The 17,168-nt window shown below is 52.5% G+C and overlaps 1 protein-coding gene across 1 annotated transcript in view; it reads left to right on the plus strand.

The window, feature by feature from the left end:
• The first annotated feature begins 2,005 nt into the window (after positions 1-2,005).
• The window catches only part of RPH3A (rabphilin 3A), a 97,233-nt gene continuing 82,070 nt past the window's right edge, over positions 2,006-17,168 (plus strand). Inside the window, exon 1 of the mRNA XM_037052142.1 lies at positions 2,006-2,107. The gene's annotated coding sequence lies outside the window, so the exon portion shown is untranslated. The remainder of the gene's footprint in view (positions 2,108-17,168) is intronic.

The following is a 17,168-nucleotide window of genomic DNA, read 5'->3' on the forward strand; positions in this document are numbered from 1 at the left end:
AGACCGCTGGGGAAATGGGAAAAATAAATCATTTTCTGAAGTATTCAAATTATCAGCCTGCCTGGGCAACACCTATTTCCACCTGAGGAGCCAGTGTGGGGGTGGGCAAGAATAATAAAATCTGCACAATGTATCTTTGCCCCCTCCGGTGTCTACACTGCCAGAACTGTACAGGAATTTGAAAGTGATTAATGGGGTGCAGAGATGCAATTTCACCGGCACAGGGGTCCAGGTGCTCCGAGTGCCTAGGTTTTTTTTTTTTTCTTTCTGCCAGGATCCGACCTCCTACCTCCTGGGAAGCTGGTCAGTGAGGCCCCAAATCCGGGGCTTTGAACATCCGAGCAGGGCATGGATAATTCTGAGCAGCTGTAAGCAGCAGCCCGAGCTTTGGCGCTGCCTGGGTGTGATAAGAAGGTGAACACTAGGATTTGTATGCTTTTCATGGTGTGTTACTGTTTGCAGACCACTTCTTCGTGCATGAGTTCACTGGCTCTGTGGTGGAGGCCGGGGGCGGGGGGTGCGGGGGGCCCATCGGAGAGGATGTTCTGCAGGCGTTCCAGAGGGCTAAGTGATTTGCCTGCAGGCAGAGGACTTTTACAGTCCTAGGGCCAGGCCTACTGACGGTCTGTCTAGGGTTCTTCCCAGCTCCTCCAATTTCCGAGGGACTGGGGTCTGGCTGATCCTCCGTTCAGCCAAACACGGTGAGAGGAGACCAGGACTCAACGTTCAGGACGTGTTGCCAGTGGAGCGAAGCCATGAACACAGACACGCTGCTCCATCCCCCCAACTCCATCCCCCCGTGGCTGACGTGACAGAGACTCAGCCTCGCCCAGTGCTGTGGGAGGCAAAGGGCTTTAATGAAAACATGTGCTTTGAATTTAAGAATCCTTCCCGAAGAGGAATTTCTGAGCCAAAGTGCAGGTTCATCTAGACTCAGAATTCTGGGGCTTGCGGGTGACCTGCTTAGACACGGAGCATGTGCACTTGGGGGTTTTTGGCAGAACCGAGAGGGGCCGGGGACAGAGGGAGGCAAGGAAGCTGTTTGCGGAGCGTTTTGTTGGAGTTCGCTGGTGGGGCTGGACCCGTTTCTTCTGGGAAGGCGGAAAGAGACACCCCGTTCCCACTGTGGCTCTAAGGAAAAGCCCCTTTATCAGCAAAGGCGTTAGACATTACTTACCCCGTGAGCATTTTCCCTGTGGGAAGAGAGAGGAAGGGACCAGGAGGGCCAAGAAAGGTGCTTCAGGAGGCTCACCTGCCCCCTTGTTTTCACGCCTTGTCTGTGGCATCAGACCTGAAGTGTTTGTATCCCTGGGGCCTGGGATCTTTTTTTTTTTCTCGTGTGAAACAGAGTGAATTTCATTGTGATGTTTTCAGGTTACATCAAGCATTTTTCACCTCCAAATAAATAAGGGAGCCAAGACTTTGGATGTTTATCTCAGTGAGTGATGGAGCCGGGCTTTCAAGGCGGTCCTGCGCGGCTCTGAACCAGTACTCCCGTGGCTCCAGAATGTATGTGTGTGTGTGTGTGTGTGTGTGTGTGTGTCCTTCCTGGGTATGACAATTCTGGTGCACAGGTCCACTTAGGACACTGCTGAACACGTTCATTGTTCCGCTTGGAGAGGGTTCATCTCAGCGCATGTCAGTTGTCATCTGGGTAGCATTTGCTGCCTGGTATGGATGGACCATAAGTCATCCGGCTGATCCTCCAACGAGAACAGTCGGGCTGTCTCCTGCCTCCTGCCGAGCCTTTGTAATTAGAGAGCATCGCCTGATGGATGGTAGGATAGGCAGGTGAAGGGCTTGTCCAAGGTCATGCAGTCCTTGGGTGACAAACGGGTTTGGACGTAGGTCCACCTGTTCAAAGTTCCTCTGTGAAGTTAGAGGGCCATTGGGGGCAGGAGAGGCATGGCACTACCCCTTAAGGCCGGTTTGGGGGGGTGGGTGGGGACAAACTCCTTGCATCTGGGTGATGTTTCACTTGAACATTCTCTTAATTCTCCGGCAGGGTTACAGCCACCAACCCCGTCCTCCAGTGCCCGCTGCGTCCCTCTGCTCCTGTTCAGCACAGTGGCTCCGTCAGCCCCAGGGTACCTCCCTCCGATGACAGGTAAGTCATCGATGGGCTTGGAGAACCAGCCAAGTGCAGGATCTATTTAAAGAAGCACGTTTCCAGGTGCTGAGTCACATCGGGCTGGACCAGCTGGCCTGTGTCTGGGCGGCGTGGATGTCCATGGCACAGCGGCCCCTGCAGCCTGGCTCGGGCTTGGGCGACCACCTCACAGAGCTCTGAGCTGAGACACCTCGGTTCATAAGGGGAAACGTGACCCCTGGAGCCCCACATGCTTCCAGATGTTAGCAGGGGCATTCTCATTGCCTCCCCACTGACTGCTACTTTCTGTCATCATGGGGATCAGTCAGCATCACTATTCCAGAGACTGCGGTGAAATCCCAGCTCTTGGCTTGCTAGCTGTGTGACCTTGGGCAAGTTGAACAGGCTCTCTGAGCCTCGAGTGCTGTCATTGATAAAGTGGGGTTTATCGGTACCAGGCAGGGTCTAGGGGAGATCAGTACAGCAGTACATGGGAAGCCCATGTTGTACCTGGCACGCACCAAGCATTCAACAACTAATCAAATTAAAGTAAGATAAAGTAAATTAAGTGTGTCTTCAGCCCTGTGCTAGACACGGTAGGTGAACCCTAAGCACAATGAGCTATACCAGCTCTCATGAAAGTTGCTTTAAAAAGACACAACCTTGCGAGTTCTAATACACAGGTCTGATCAATGCAACATTCGGATAGCTATTGAGAACCTGCTTTGGTTCAGGCAGGGCACTGACCGCGGCTCTGCAGAGACCCCGTGCTGTGTGGCCGCCACCAGCACCCTAGCTAATGGGAGACATGCGCACCTCCTAATTACCACATGCCGTTCCCAGCTCTGCTGACGTGGCAGGGGCGTGCCAGGCACATCCCCGCCCTCTGGTTCCTTGGACATACCACCCTCTCTCCTGCTTCTGCTTGTGAACCCCACTTCCTCTGCCTTCCCTCATCTTACCAGCCCAGGCCTCTTTAATTACAAGTGAGAGAAATCCAACATAAAGTGCCTGAAGCAAAAAAAAAAAAAAAAGTTGATCAAATAACCGAAGCATCTACTATGATTGGCCTCAGGTATGGCTGGATCCAGGGACTCAGGTGATATCATTAGGACTTTCCCTCCAAACCTTTCCCTTTGTGTTGGCTTCATCCTTTAGAACACTCATTCTTGTCGACAGTTTGCACGGAGTGCTATCCACAGCAGCAACATCAGGATAAAGAGAGCACCTTTCCATTGAAGCGTCCCAAGAGAGTCAGTCTAGGGCTGCCTTTTTTTTTCTTTTTCATTTTTTTTATTTATTGATTTTTTTTAGAAAGAGGAAGGCGGAGAGAGAGAAAAACATTGATTTGTTGTTCCACTTATTGATTCATTTATGGGTTGCTTCTGGCATGTGCCCTGACTGGGGATCGAACCTGCCACCCTGGCACATCAGGATGATGCTCTCTCCAACTGGGCTGGCTGACCAGGGCTGGGGTTGCCTTTCCCTGGGTCAGTTTCAGTCACGTGTCCATCCTTGTTCCAATTGTTGTGGCCAGGAAGGTGCAATGAACTGATTGGCCAGGTTCAGGTCATGTGTTCCTTCCTTGGGAAATCATGGGACTGCATAGGAATAAGAGGTCATTCCCCAAGGACTGTTGGATACTGGGCAGAGGCCCCTCTCACTTGGCAAACCTTCTCATCTGTCGAGAGGAAGGTTGAATGTCATCTCAGCAAAGTGGGTCATGTGTTATGTCACATGTCATAACTGTCAGCCTACGATCCATACAGTTGCTCGCTGAGTGAATGGATGGATGAATGAATGAAGCCAGAGCGTGGTGGTCCCAGGCCAGTTTGCCCTGAGGCCCGCTGCTCTCCCTTGAATGCTGTGTCTCTGCGGAGGAGCCTTTAGGCTGCATGTCTTGGGCTCCCCTGCTTCTGGGGGAAGCCAGTGGGAGACCTGGGTGGAATACTGGGGGGCAGGAGGAAAGAAGAACCTGGGGTGCTGCTTCCCACCTCTCTCTACCGGAGAAGCTTCTCTCAGAAAAGCCGCATCTCCCGTACAGTTCCAGCTCTTGCCTTGCGGCCCTGGCCCCTGGGCTCTGGCAACTCTCCGTCCTCCCCCTGTGTAGCCAGGGCCAAAAAGCGTGCCTTTCGCCGTGGCTCATCTCTGGGTGGTCCGGTCCCGCCATTCCTTCTTGGCCTCTGGCCTCTCCCCACCCCCCCACCCCCACAGAACCCATTTCCTGCATGAAATTTCATCTGAAATACTTAGAGTGGTGTCTGTTTTCCTGGTTGGTGTTGGGCCGATACCAGCCTGTTTCATTGGAAACCCTCAGATCCTCCGTGACATGCTTGCCTGCAGAACCTTCTGACCCACAAAGGGACTTCGGTTTGCTGAGAGAAGAATTTTGTGGCTTGAGAAAGAGAGGTCACCTCTTCCCGAAGTCTCTGCATTCTCTGAAAGTTCTCCCTCCATCAGACAACCTGTGGCTTGTCTGCAGGGTCGGCCTGGTCAGGGAGGAGCTCGTCTGTGGGGAGTCAAGACAGATTCGTCACGGCAGTGGTAGGGAGGAGGGAGTGATGATATGATTTTATGCCACCATTCCAGTTTTTTGGAAGAAAGGCAGGCTTTCCTAAATTCTGGCTCTGAGAAGTCCGGGCAACTGATGAAATTACTTGTGCCCACAGCAAGGATAGAAGCAGGCAGATAAAGACCCCACAGCTCCCCACCGTGCCCCCCGCCCCCCCAGCAGGGCATAAAGAAGCAATGCAGGGAAGCTCTGTGCTTCCGATTGGGGCCCGTAGAGCCTGTCACACCCAAGCTTACCTGCTGGCTTTGTCACTCATCACACTGTCACCTATGCAAAGCACTTGATATCACTGAGCCCTCATTTCACCAGCTGTGACAGGGAGCCAGCTACAGCATACATCTCACAGATGCCTGTAAGGCAGCCACCATGTACACACTCTGTAAATACTGTCCCCAATAACGACTGAGCGCGTCCCACTGAGGCCAACCAATGAATGGCCTTTGCAGGGCTGGGACCACACCTCCTCTCAGTGCCTGAAGTGCCTGGCACGTGCCGGAATCCGGTTAGTTCCAGGCATCAGGCGTCCATGCACATTAGCTCAGATAAAACCGAAGGGTGTTCTGTGGAGTCCGGGAAATCTTTCAGAACCCAACGGTGAGAACTGTGGCTGGGTGTCGGGGCAATGAAAGACATGTGATGTCATTGTGGGCCCCTCCGTCTGTGCAGGCCTTTTGGGCTTCTCCAGTGCTGGTCTCCATTTCTCTCTCGATAGTTGCCACCTCTCCCGTGCACCTGGCCCAGTGCGGCCTCCCCAGATACCAGCTGCATTCCCCAGGCCCACACGAAAGAAAGGTGGCATCTGGTCGAGAGCGCAGGCTGGGAACCAGGTTGCCTGGGTTCAGATTCAGCTCCACTGCCTACTGCTTGTACCGCCGTAATGCTCTGCGGTTCATTTGCTTCGTGTGTAAGTGGAGCATGATAACAGCACCTGCCTCAGCAGTGGGCAGGGGTAGATGAGTTCACAGGTGTGAAGGGCTGGCTGGTCAGAGCTGCCCCATGCTCAGTAAATGTTAACGACAGCGAGTATTGTGGCTTTGCACTTCGCCTCCTGGCTCAGGTCAGTTCCTGGGAGCAGAGCCTCAGAGAGGACTGATGTGAAAAGCATGTCTTAGGAAGTGTACCCAGGGGACACTGACATGGACGAGGGCTTGCAAGGGAAGGCAAAGAGGCCGTGCGAGGCGTGGTGCCAAGGGCAGTTCCAAGGACAGCTTCATCCTGTGGGGACAGCCCTGGAGACAGTGTAGTCACATCTTGGAGTTGACCCCATTAGGGGGCGAGGGAGTTGACGTTGTTTCGCCCCCACACCTGTCAGCCACTGCTTCAGGGAATCCCCAGATGCTTCAGCCTTCCTGTGTCACCTGGGAGGCAGCCAGGACGCAGGGAGCGGACCTGGATGGACCCCCGACCACCACTCCTCCCCAGAGCAAAATAACTCAGTCTTTAGAGCCCAAGTTCAAATTCGCAGCAGCAGAAACCTGACTGGTACAGGTGTGGCCGGGGGATTGCCTAGCATGTGAAATGCCCATTTAAAGGACAGTTGTGGGAAGAGCAGGGTTACTGAGAGAGAGCTCAGGGGGACAGGTGCCATCACAAGCTCGAAGGCGCCCCTCAGCCAGCATCTGTGGGAGAGTGCTGTGCCCCGGGCCAGCTCCTAGCAGGTGCAGAGCTGGCAGAGGCGGGGGGCGCTTCGGCCTCCTCTTCGAGAGAACCCAGGCCTAGGGTTTTCCCATCCGTGGGCTTCGAAGGGGCAGGGACCACATCTTACTGAGTCTGGTATTCACACAGATCTAGGTGCTCAGTCGATAGTCANCCCCCCCCCCCCCCCGCCCATTTCCATCTCCGCAATCCCACCCTCAGCCAGGCCCATTCTTGCCACGGTCCCCTCTTATCTGACTCCACCTGGGACGAGGGGGGCCCCCCCGCACAGCAAGGAGACACTAGAGTGGAACCCGACCGCACAGGTGTCCTGACGCCTGAGTCTCAGTCACAGCTGGCCCAACTCTGCATGAAACCAGAGCCTCCGTTTCCCCAAGTCCAACGACTGGCCTTGCCCAGGTCCCCTTCGATGCCACCATTCAGCAAGGCAGTTAGCACGGCGGTCACATGGGCGAGCACTGGCGTCTCACTTCTGAGTCCCATGCCGGGCAAGCCGTGACAAGGAACGGTCCTTGGCCAGTTACTTGAGGCCTCTGTGCGGCAGCTTCCTCATCAGAAAACACGGCAAAACAACGATGGTCTTCCTCACAGGGCTGCTGTGGGGACGTAATAAGATGCCATAATATTCTTCCGCTGTGAACACAAACGATGGACTGCCATGCACAACAGCATGGGGGGACCTTGAAAACACAGGGCTGAGTGAGAGAAGCTGGGGACACAAGGCCGGACTGTCTGACCCTAGTTGTATGGTGTGTCTACAGCAGACAACTCCATGGAGACAGCAAGCGTATCAGTGGTTGCCATGGGCTGGGGGAGGGGGCAGGGGATGGGAAGTGACCGATGATGGGCACGGGGCTTCTCTTTGAGGGGCTGGCAATGCTCAGGAAGTAGATGGTGGTGATGGCCATATAACTTTGCACGTATGTTAAAAACAACGGAATTGGGCACTTCAAAATGGTGAACTTGAAGGTGGGTGGAGGATAATCTCAGTGAAAACAAATGAAAATAAAAGCCAGGGTTCATCGTCAAGTCCCCGGCTCGCAGTAAGTGCTCAGTGACCCATCTGTCCCCCAGGTAGTGACCGGGACCTCTTAACTGATTGCTCCACCTCGGCCCTTGCTCGTCCCCGTCAGAGCGGTCAGAGCTGCGTGCATTTGCGCCGCTGCTGCTGTCTCAAGCCTCCTGTGGCTCTGGGGCCTCCGAGCAAAAGCCCGAGCAATCACAACAGCCTACAGAGCCCTCCCTGCCCGGCTCCTGCCCCCCACTCTTGTCTCATCTCCTGGGGCCCTCACCTTGCTCCCTCTGCCCCAGCCACCTTAGCCATTTGCTGCCCTTCAGCACATGCCAGCTGGGTGCCTGCCTCAGGACCTTTGCACCTGCTGTTCCTTCTGCCTGGAGTGAGCTTCCCTTGAATAACCTGCCGGGCTTGCTCTTTTGCCTCCTCCTGGTCTTTGCTCAAAGGTGGCCTTGTTTGAGCCCCTCCCTGACCACCCACTGTGTTTAAAGCAGAGCCCTCCTGCCGATTGTCCAAGTGGGGGGGGGGAGTTTTGTGTTTCTAGTTCACTGTTCTTACAAAGCTGCTGTAGATAATAGTTTCATCTCATTGTTGAAGTGAAGCCTCTTCCTCCTGAAGAGGCATCAGAACCGCCCCCCCACCCCAATTGCTCACTGGAGTGAAATCAGTTTCCTAAAGCTGATAGGGAAGCTAATTTGTGTGTCGCCATCAATGGGAAGGCTTTGAAATTAATTGTCTCAGCCAAGCTTGTTGAGACCTAACCGTGTTGCATTTCTTGCATGAAAACATCTCCTCAGTGGTGTCTGGTGGGACTCCCAAGTCCTCCTTCTCTTCTGAGCAAGAAAATGTAACTTTTGCGGGCTTCAAAATTAAGATGGCGAACGGAGTGGCAGTAGGCAGAACCCTTAGATTACAAGGGTTCTGTAATCTAAGTCTTTAGACTTTGGGTGGAAGCTGGAAATAGCTCTGAAGTTGACTCACTGTGGGGCCGGGGGTTGGACTCCCATGCCCCTGAAGACTCCAGTCACTGGTTAGAATTTATGTTCCCAGATCATGTTCTGTGCATTTCTGTGTTAATGTACAGTGTGGTCCTACGAGTGTGTTTTACATAAAATGCAACACTGTGATGCTGTACCCACAGCCTGCTTTTTCCACCCAACGTGACGACTTGGAATTCTTTTCACGTCAGGAATGCATGCGTCTTCTGTTTTTGAAGAGCTTGGTGGTATTTCTATTAGTCAGCTTGCACTGCCTTAGCAGAATACCATAGACAGGGTGGCGTAACCAACAGACATTTCTTTCTCGCGGTTCTGGAGGCTGGGAAGCCCTAGGTCAAGGTGCTGAGTGATTCAGCTCCTGGTGAGGGCTTCTTCCCAGCTTGCAGACGCCCCCTTTCTCACTGTGTCCTCACATGGCCCAGAGAGGGAGAAGAAATGAGAATGTTCTGGTATCTCTTCTTATTTTTTAAAAAGAATTATCTATGTACATTTCTTAAAGATTTCGTTTATTTACTTTTGGGGGGGGAAGAGAGAGAGACAGAGAGGGAGAGGAACATCAATGTGTGGTTGCCTCTCACGCACCCCCTGCTAGGGACCTGGCCCACAACCCAGGCACGTGCCCTGACTGGGAATCGAACAGGCGACCCTTTGGTTTGCAGGCCCACACTCAATCCACTAAGCCACACCAGCCAGGGTGGCTGTGGCTTAGTGGATTCCTCCTATAAGGACACTATTCCCAACTGTTCCCATCTACTCCCATCATGGGGGCCCCGCGCTCATGACCTCATCTACATTGAATCACCTCCCCAGGACTCCACCTCCAAACACCATCCCATGGGGGTGGTTATGAATCTGGGGGCTGGGCATCCAGTCCATGGCAGCGTTTTGTAACACGGACATGCCACCACTTCCATAGCCATTTCCTTACTGATACATGTCCAGGCTGGTTTTAATTTCCCCATTACCTTCTGTGTCATCGTGGACTTCCTCATTCGGGCCTGTCTCTCAGGGAGGCGCCGAGAATGGAGGGGCGCTACCACAGTGCTGTTGTTCTTACCGGGAGGGAATTGAATGAGTCAAACTCATTTTCGGTGTGACCTGGGTATACCTGGGGTCCCCTGTGGCCCCGTCTTTGTTCTGTGTCAAGTCAAAGAAGTAACACCTTGAAAGGCGAATATCACGGAATACAATTTCATTTTTTTACTTGGTTGCCCCGAAAACCCCCAAAGGTAAGGAAGGGCGTGGTTGGGGGGCGAGGGTGGGGGTCAGACTTGGGAGGGTCAGATTCTTCTTCGCGAATTGGTGTGATTGTTGTTTTCAGGTGTCACGCTGATGCTTCTGACTTCAGGTAGAATGGTGTTCACCTTGTGGAGGTGTCCAAACCAGTTTTATTTCCACCTTGTTTTTAATTGTCTGTGCACCCATGGATCCGAGGTGCGTGTGGCGACACAGGAGAACATAGGGAAGGGCCCAAGGCTGAGAGCCTCCTCCCACACTTGCCGCCTTTCCAGACACGCTCACTGCGCACCGTCCCTTACGAGTCCTCCTGCCCGTGAGAGCAGGTCGACTGGAGCACGAATGGTAGCTCACCCAACGCAGTTTGGACATTTCGCCCTTTAATTGTTTAACTATGGGAAACTCAGATATACACAGAAGGAGAGAGGCAGCCCTCTGTTCGCCTCGTTCAGCTGGACAGCGATCAGCCAGCTGCCCTTGCTTTCCCAAACCTGGGACGCGTCTTGGGTCTTGTTCCACTTTCGTTCGTGTGAACCGGTCTCATTTATTCTCGCGGTTGCTTCGTATCCTATAACAAGAAGGGTGGACGTCCCATCATCACATGTAAGTGGACCCTATTGATGGCATGTCTCTTGCTTCCAATCTTATGTTAGAAAAACAAGGCTGCGGTGAATGTCCTCTTACCGCCGTCGTGGAGCACGTGCGTGAATAAATCTGTAAGAAGTTTCTGGAAGTGGAACTGCTGAGGCGAAGGCACATGCATTTACCATATTGACAGGACGGCCAGATGGCCCACTGATGGGAACGCGTTAATTCTCACTCGCTGTAATAGTGTATGAGAGTGCTCATTTCCCCCCATGTTCATCAGCATGATGGGTTATCCCATTTTTTACCTTCAAAATACCTTCTTGTAGTTAAGCCTTCGGCAGTACTTTTCAAACCCAGACGTGAGACGTCTGCCGTAAGTTGTGCAACCCACCGAGTGGCGAGAGTTCAGCACAGAACAGAGTGGAACATGTCCGAGAGCATCGTTTGTGGTCGAGGCGAGCGTTGCCTGCAAAGCTGATGCGTCGTCGCTCACATACGTGCGCACCCGTGTGGCCTAGGGACTGGGTGGTGACAGCAGGGTAGCTCTTACTGTGGCACTGGGTCTAGAGAGTTTGAAAAGTCCCCCTTTCCTGTCGTCTCTGCTCCAGTCCCGAGAGCAATGTTCCAGTGCAAATGTCCCTCCTCCACCACCACCCTCCCTGCCTCCCGCCAGGTGCAGACGGCCTCCTCAGGGCTGGTGACAACTGTGTCCCATTCAGGGCTGATGCACCTTCTCGCTGAGGGCCATCCTGTGCATACAGGGCACTTCAGGGTCTGTGTGCCATTTGGCCAGGGGACTTGGCTGACCCATAGTGGCCCTGCAGGAAGTGGGCACAGGAATAAATACTCCAGCCTCTCTATCCCCCCATCCTCTGATGTCCCGTTGGTTGAACCCAAAGGTCAGGGGGACCCAACGGTGCAGTCTGTACCGGCCAGCCTCCGGGATGTGCGGTCCCTACAGAGCAGGGAGACGAGGATGGAGAGCACTTGGAGGAGAACCAGAAGATGACTGGGACAGCGATTTATCTCAGGGGACAGTCACGGCTTGGTGAGGCCGTGGAATGGAGCAGTTAGGAGTGTGGGTACCAGAACTGAAGCCCCTGGGCTTCTTCCGCCCCCTGGGCCTGTCTGTGCCTCAGCTTCCTCATCTGTAAAATGGGAACAATAATAGCGGTACCTATTATATCTACTGAATCTGTCACATACATTCTATTGAATAACACGTCAAGCGCTTAGATTAACACCCCCCCCCCCCCCGGCACATTCTAAGTGCTCACTGTTAGCTCTTACCAGTACCATCCCTGGGGACGTTGTTTTCCCAGGCTTGAACGTAAATTTAAAGGGGAGGGGGAAGGGAATAAAACCTTCCTTTGAGGACTGGGGCTTTGCAGAAGCAAAAAGAAGTGAAATCTAAGGGTGGGGACTTGGCTGCCTGGAGCGGAAAAGGTCTCTGCTCGTCCCCGTACACACCTGCCCCCGCCTCTGAGACTCCGATTGCTGGCACAGGAGCACGGAACTCACTTCTTCTCCCTTTCAGCCCTGCCATGTTTTCCTTAATCTACAGGCTGATGGGAGACATTTTAATGGGGAGATTAAATGAGTTTTCATTCGCTACTTTGAAACATTTTAACCACCTAAGGAGGGGGATTAAAGCTCTTTATGGAGGGTAGGGGTATGTATTTTTTATTTTATTTTATTTTATTTTTTTAAAAGATTTTATTTATCTTTAGAGGGGAAGGGAAGGAGAGAAGGAGAGAAATACCAATGTATGGTTGCCTCTCATGAGTCCCCCACTGGGAACTGGCCTGCAACCCAGGCATGTGCCCTGACTGGGAATCGAACCGCGATTGTGTGGTTTGCAGGCCCGAGCTCAATCCACTGAGCTACACCAGCCAGGGCTATTTTTTATTTTTTTAAAAAAAATTTTGTTTATTTATTTTTATAGAGATAGGGGAAGGGAGGGAGGAAGAGAGGGAGCAAAGCATCAACTGGTTGCCTCTTGCACGCCCCCAACCGGGAACATGGCCTGCAACCCAGGCACGTGCCCTGCCTAGGAATTGAACCGGCAACCTGTTGGTCTGTAGGCCAGCACTCAATCCACTGAGCCACACTAGCCAGGGCTTTTTAAACAATTAATGTTGATATTCAGCATTCCACAGACTCCTCCTTCGTTTTCTGGTGTCAGTGTATAGAAACAGTCCGTTGCTCCCATCACCACCAGCAACAATGAAAAGAGAGGTGGGGAGGGGAGCGGACGGGGCTGCTGGGAAGGAGAATCAAGTAACAAGCCAGCTTCATGAAGGAGCGTGTGGGGAGGGGAGGATGCTGAGAGATGCACAAAGCCCATCCGGACAAAGGAGCCAGCCAGTTGTGCAAAAATGTGTATCTCTATCTATTTCTATCCCTGTCTGTCTTCACCTCTGTCTCTGTAGACAGATAGATGGACACTGAGTTACATGGAGAGATACAGATAGATACATAGATGTAGGTAAACAGATATTTTGGATTAACACATTTTTAATAAGGACAAAGAGTTTGGAAGGAATGAGAATTCTCTCGGGCACGAGAGACAGGTTCCAGCACACAAAGTGTAGGGATGATCCAGCAGGAACAAAATGTTTATGGGGCCCTGGCTGGTGTGGCTCAGTGAATTGAGCACCAGCCTCCGAACCAAAGGGTTGCCGGTTCGATTCCCAGTCAGAGCACATGCCTGGGTTGTGGGCCAGGTCCCCAGCAGGGGGTGTGCAAGATGCAACCGCACATCGATGTTTCTCACCCTCTCTCCTTCCCTTCTCTCTAAAAAAAGATAAATAAATAAACTCTTAAATTCTAGACCTTGTCCGCCTTGGAGAGCACTGGGTTGAGAGTCCAGAGACCCAGCTTCACCCCTGGAGCCTCCTGTGTCTGGGTTTTTACCCTCCTAAAATGAGAAGGAGGCGGGGCATAGTTAGCCTTCCTGGCTTGCTTGTGGGCTGGTGGAGGATGGTCTTCAGGGACTGGGTAGCCAAGGGGGGTCTTGGCTGGGCACAGGCCTGTACCAGCCGGCCTCTCATCTTGCAGCAGGCTAGTTGGGGTTTATGATTGGGCAGGAGTTCAAGGGGAGGAGTTGAAGTTGCAAGGGCCCTTCAGGTCCAGGCTCCTGGCATTCTGTTGGCCAAGCAAGACACAGGCCAACACAGTGCAAGGGGCAGAGAATCTGACATCACCCCTTGATGGACAGAGCCGCAAAGGCCCATCACAGTGCGAAGCCACCTTGTGAGGGCTGTGGATATAGAGAAAGGCAGGACGAGGGCCGTTTTTGCAGCCAACCCACCACACTCATCTCACTGTGCGAAGATAATGTTAGCACTTTTTAGACTTACTGTGTGAATTCAGTGAGCCCGTGCACGTAAAGCAGTGGCTTGGAGCCAGGCTCACAGGAGGTGCTCAGCAGATATTAACCATTACCACAGCCGCTGCCACCATTGTTGTCATGGTCGTTAATGTTGTCATTATAATGGGTTTGGGTCCTCCTCACCCCGGGCATCTGCTCAGTCTAGCTCTTCGGTTCAGACCCCTCTCAGACTTTCTCCGGCGTGCCCGATTGCTTTTCCCCTTCACACCGGAGCAGGTCTGTGCGTGGAAAACCTTCCGTGATGCTGTGAGCACAGATGCCACTTTGCATTAGCGTCCTCTGACCATTAGCTGTCACAGCAGCCAGAGCAGAGATCTATTTAAAGAACATGTGGGGGCCTTAGCTTTTTGGCCCTCAAAGTCGTTCCAGGGACGGGGACACATCTGAACTGGGCAGAGGGGTCCTGATAAGCGACAGCCTTTTCACATGCCATCTGCCTTGACTCAGGAACAGCGACGAAATTGCCCAGTGAAATCCGGTCACCTCGTGTTAACTAATGACGCCACCGGCCAAACGTCCCTGGCTTATTGTTTGTTTTTACTTCCAGAGGAGAGAGACAGAGCCTGGAGTCGGAACTGCCTCCCAGGCTGCCGTGTCACTAAATTCTGTAGTCCTACTCACGGTGCCTCAGCTGGCTGAGCACACTTGACGTTGAGCTCAGAGAAGAGGGACCGTGAAGTCTGCTTTCCTGGGCTCTTGTTTATTGCCAGGCAGAGAGTGGCCAAGATACTTTTCACCACGTGGGAGACAGCTCAATAGACAGCTCAACTCACTGTTACGGTCCGACATCAGCCCTTCTTCCTAATCAGAGGCACCGGCATTTGCAAAAAGAAATCTGCACATGGGGAGAAGAGCAGAATGCATTTGTTGGTAGAAATCCCCATGAATTTTGATTTTTTTGAGAAGAGGCGAAACACCTTCTTTTGATTCCATCTCCAAACAGAAGAAAAGCTCAGAGATGCAACGTGTTTCTGATTTGTCAGGAAACAGACAGATTTCATTCCCCTTATTTTTAGAAGTAGCTGTCTAGGTACTGGGTTCTGTCGAGTGGCAGAGGGGTTATATTTGGAAATCCTAATTGTGGAGAGGCTTTCTTTCAAAAGCAGCCCAAAGCCAAACTGGCTCCCACGGATGCTTCCTTGGTTGTTTCTTTTTTATCTTAATCCTTCTGACACCCTGGAAGTAGTTCAGCCACAGAATGAAAAGAATCCATTTTGCCCATGCTTGATGTTTACTTGACTTTGTACCTCCTCTGCAGAAGCCACAGTCTCATCCTCTGGCCCTCACTTTGAAGAATGGTGGCAGAGGAAAATTATGAGTTTAAGGTTTGTTTTTTTTAGTTAAAACACTCAACTCAAATAGACTAAGCCAAAAAAAATAATAAAAGTAATGTATTGACTTACATTATGGAAATGTACAGGAGCTTCAGGCATGGTTGGATCCAGGAGCTCAATAATGGCAGAAAGCCTTTTCTTACAATGCTTTCTCTTTCGCATGAACTTCCGTCTCAGGCTGGAGGGTGGTGAAGGTGCCCCTCAGCAGCTGTGGAGTTCTTTTACCGGCTTAGCAACCCCAGTCTGAAAGGGATACTTCCTTCTTAAGAGCACTAACAGAAGTTTCAGATACGCATTTCATGGGCTTGCACCAGTCACGTGCCTTTCTTGGTGTCAATCATCATGGTCAGGGACATGAAATAGATGGGTTGGTGAAGTGTGGGCATGTGCCAGCCCCTGGAGTAGAGGGAGGCAACAGCTCCACCCAGACTTCATGGACTGACTACGGGGGAAGGATGATTGACCCAAGAAAGCAATCAGGAGCAAGGAAGTATGTCGTGACCAGACCAGGGTAAAGGGTGATCTTTGGGATAACAAGCTAGTCTGGGTGCTCCAGGAAGCAGACACCACGGTGGGATTAATTGTGCAAAGATCAAATTAAGGAAACACATATATGGGATAAAATAAGAGGATGGCCAGGAAGGCGTGGAGAGCCACCAGACCCTGAGTGAAGCGGGTGGGAAGAAAGGCTGGCTGGGAGCAGCCTAGGAAGTTTCATCAAGGTCCTGAGGGCACAGCCTCTGTCCAGGAGCCCCACGTCTCCCAGGCTCTGCAGGCTTGTTTGACCGTCTCTGCTGCTCTGGATTATTGTCTGGGAGCAACCCATGGAAGTGTGACTTCGTGTGTCCCAATGGCTTTGGGAGTGGCACAGCTGGGACCCTCAGTCCAATGAGCTCCCTGTAGCTGGAGGTCTGCAAGGCATACCCTCACAACTGCTACAGATAATAACTCATTTATACAGTATCTTGTAGTCGCCAGGGCACTGCCATAGCTTGTAGCTTAGTTGGTCTCTCTCCCCCATTTAACAGATGGGGAAGGTGAGGCAGGAGAGGTAATGATTCTCCCCAAGCCACTCCACTAGACGTGAGGAGCTGGGTCTCAGACCCTGACCTTTGCCTGTTTACCTATCGCTTTGATGCAGTGGGTGGAACTGTGTCCCCCCTGGGTTCCCAACCACCTGGAACCTCCAGATGGAACCGTACTTAGAAATAAGGTCTTTGCAGATATAATTAGTGAGGTCAAGGTGAGGTCCTACTGGGTTAGGATGGGCCCTAAACCCAACATCACTGGTGTCCTTATAAGAAGAGACGAAGACACGGACACTGATGAGGCAGGGGAGGAAGGCCCCGTGATGATGGGGACAGAAACCCGCGGTGCAGCCACAAGCCAAAGAACACCAAGGATTGCCGGCAGCCGCCAGAAGTGTGGAGAGGGGCATGGAACAGCCTCCTCCAGAGAAGAATGCGGGAGAGAGCAGGGCCCTGTTGACATCTTGACTTTGGACTTCCAGCACCCAGAACTGTGAGGAAATAACTCTGCTGTCCTTGCCGTCCCGTTGGTGGTGATTTGTTTTGGCGGCTCCAAGAGGCTGACACATCCATCCTCGTGAAAGAACCTGCCACCCCTCTGCTTCCTCCCTCTGTTTGCGCTGCATGACCCTGCCTGCCCCCCAGCCCCATGGGCCCCTCTGATTGGATAATTCCAGAGCCACAGAGTCTGTGGTCAGACAGCGGAGGCGCAGAAATGCTGGGCCAAGGAGACTCAGGTCCTGTTCCGTCCAAGGAGAGTGGCTGAGACAGGGCTGTGTTGATGGCGGGTTCCGCCCGCTGTGATGCGAAGGGCGGTTCACCTCCACGGGACTCTTCCCCCAAGTCCAGAGTTTCACCCAGTCTAATCGGGAGAATCATCAGGCCCAAATGGAGTGGGGTGGGGGGGAACACTCTGCAAATTACCTGACTCTTCAGTGTGTCAAGGTCATGCAACAGTGAAAGATGGAGATGCTGTCACAGATTGGAGGAGACCGAGACGTGACGGCTACGGGCAATGTCAGATCCTAGAACAACCAGAAGAGACATCAGGGAAACTGAACGCAGCTCGTTAATAGTATCGCACCAGCGCTGGCGTCTCAGTTTTGACAGATGTGCCGTGGAAATGTAAGGTGTCGGCGTGAGGAGGAGACGGAGGAAGGGTATGTGGGGCCTCACAGCTCTTCTGTAAGCCTGAAATCGTTCCAGAATTTAAAAGGCTATTTAGACACACAGAGAGAAGCAAAGCAAAGAAATACCC

Source organism: Sturnira hondurensis, unplaced genomic scaffold (assembly GCF_014824575.4).
Source record: "Sturnira hondurensis isolate 20B ecotype Veracruz unplaced genomic scaffold, ASM1482457v3 Scaffold0007406, whole genome shotgun sequence".
In the NCBI taxonomy this organism is placed as follows: Eukaryota; Metazoa; Chordata; class Mammalia; order Chiroptera; family Phyllostomidae; genus Sturnira; species Sturnira hondurensis.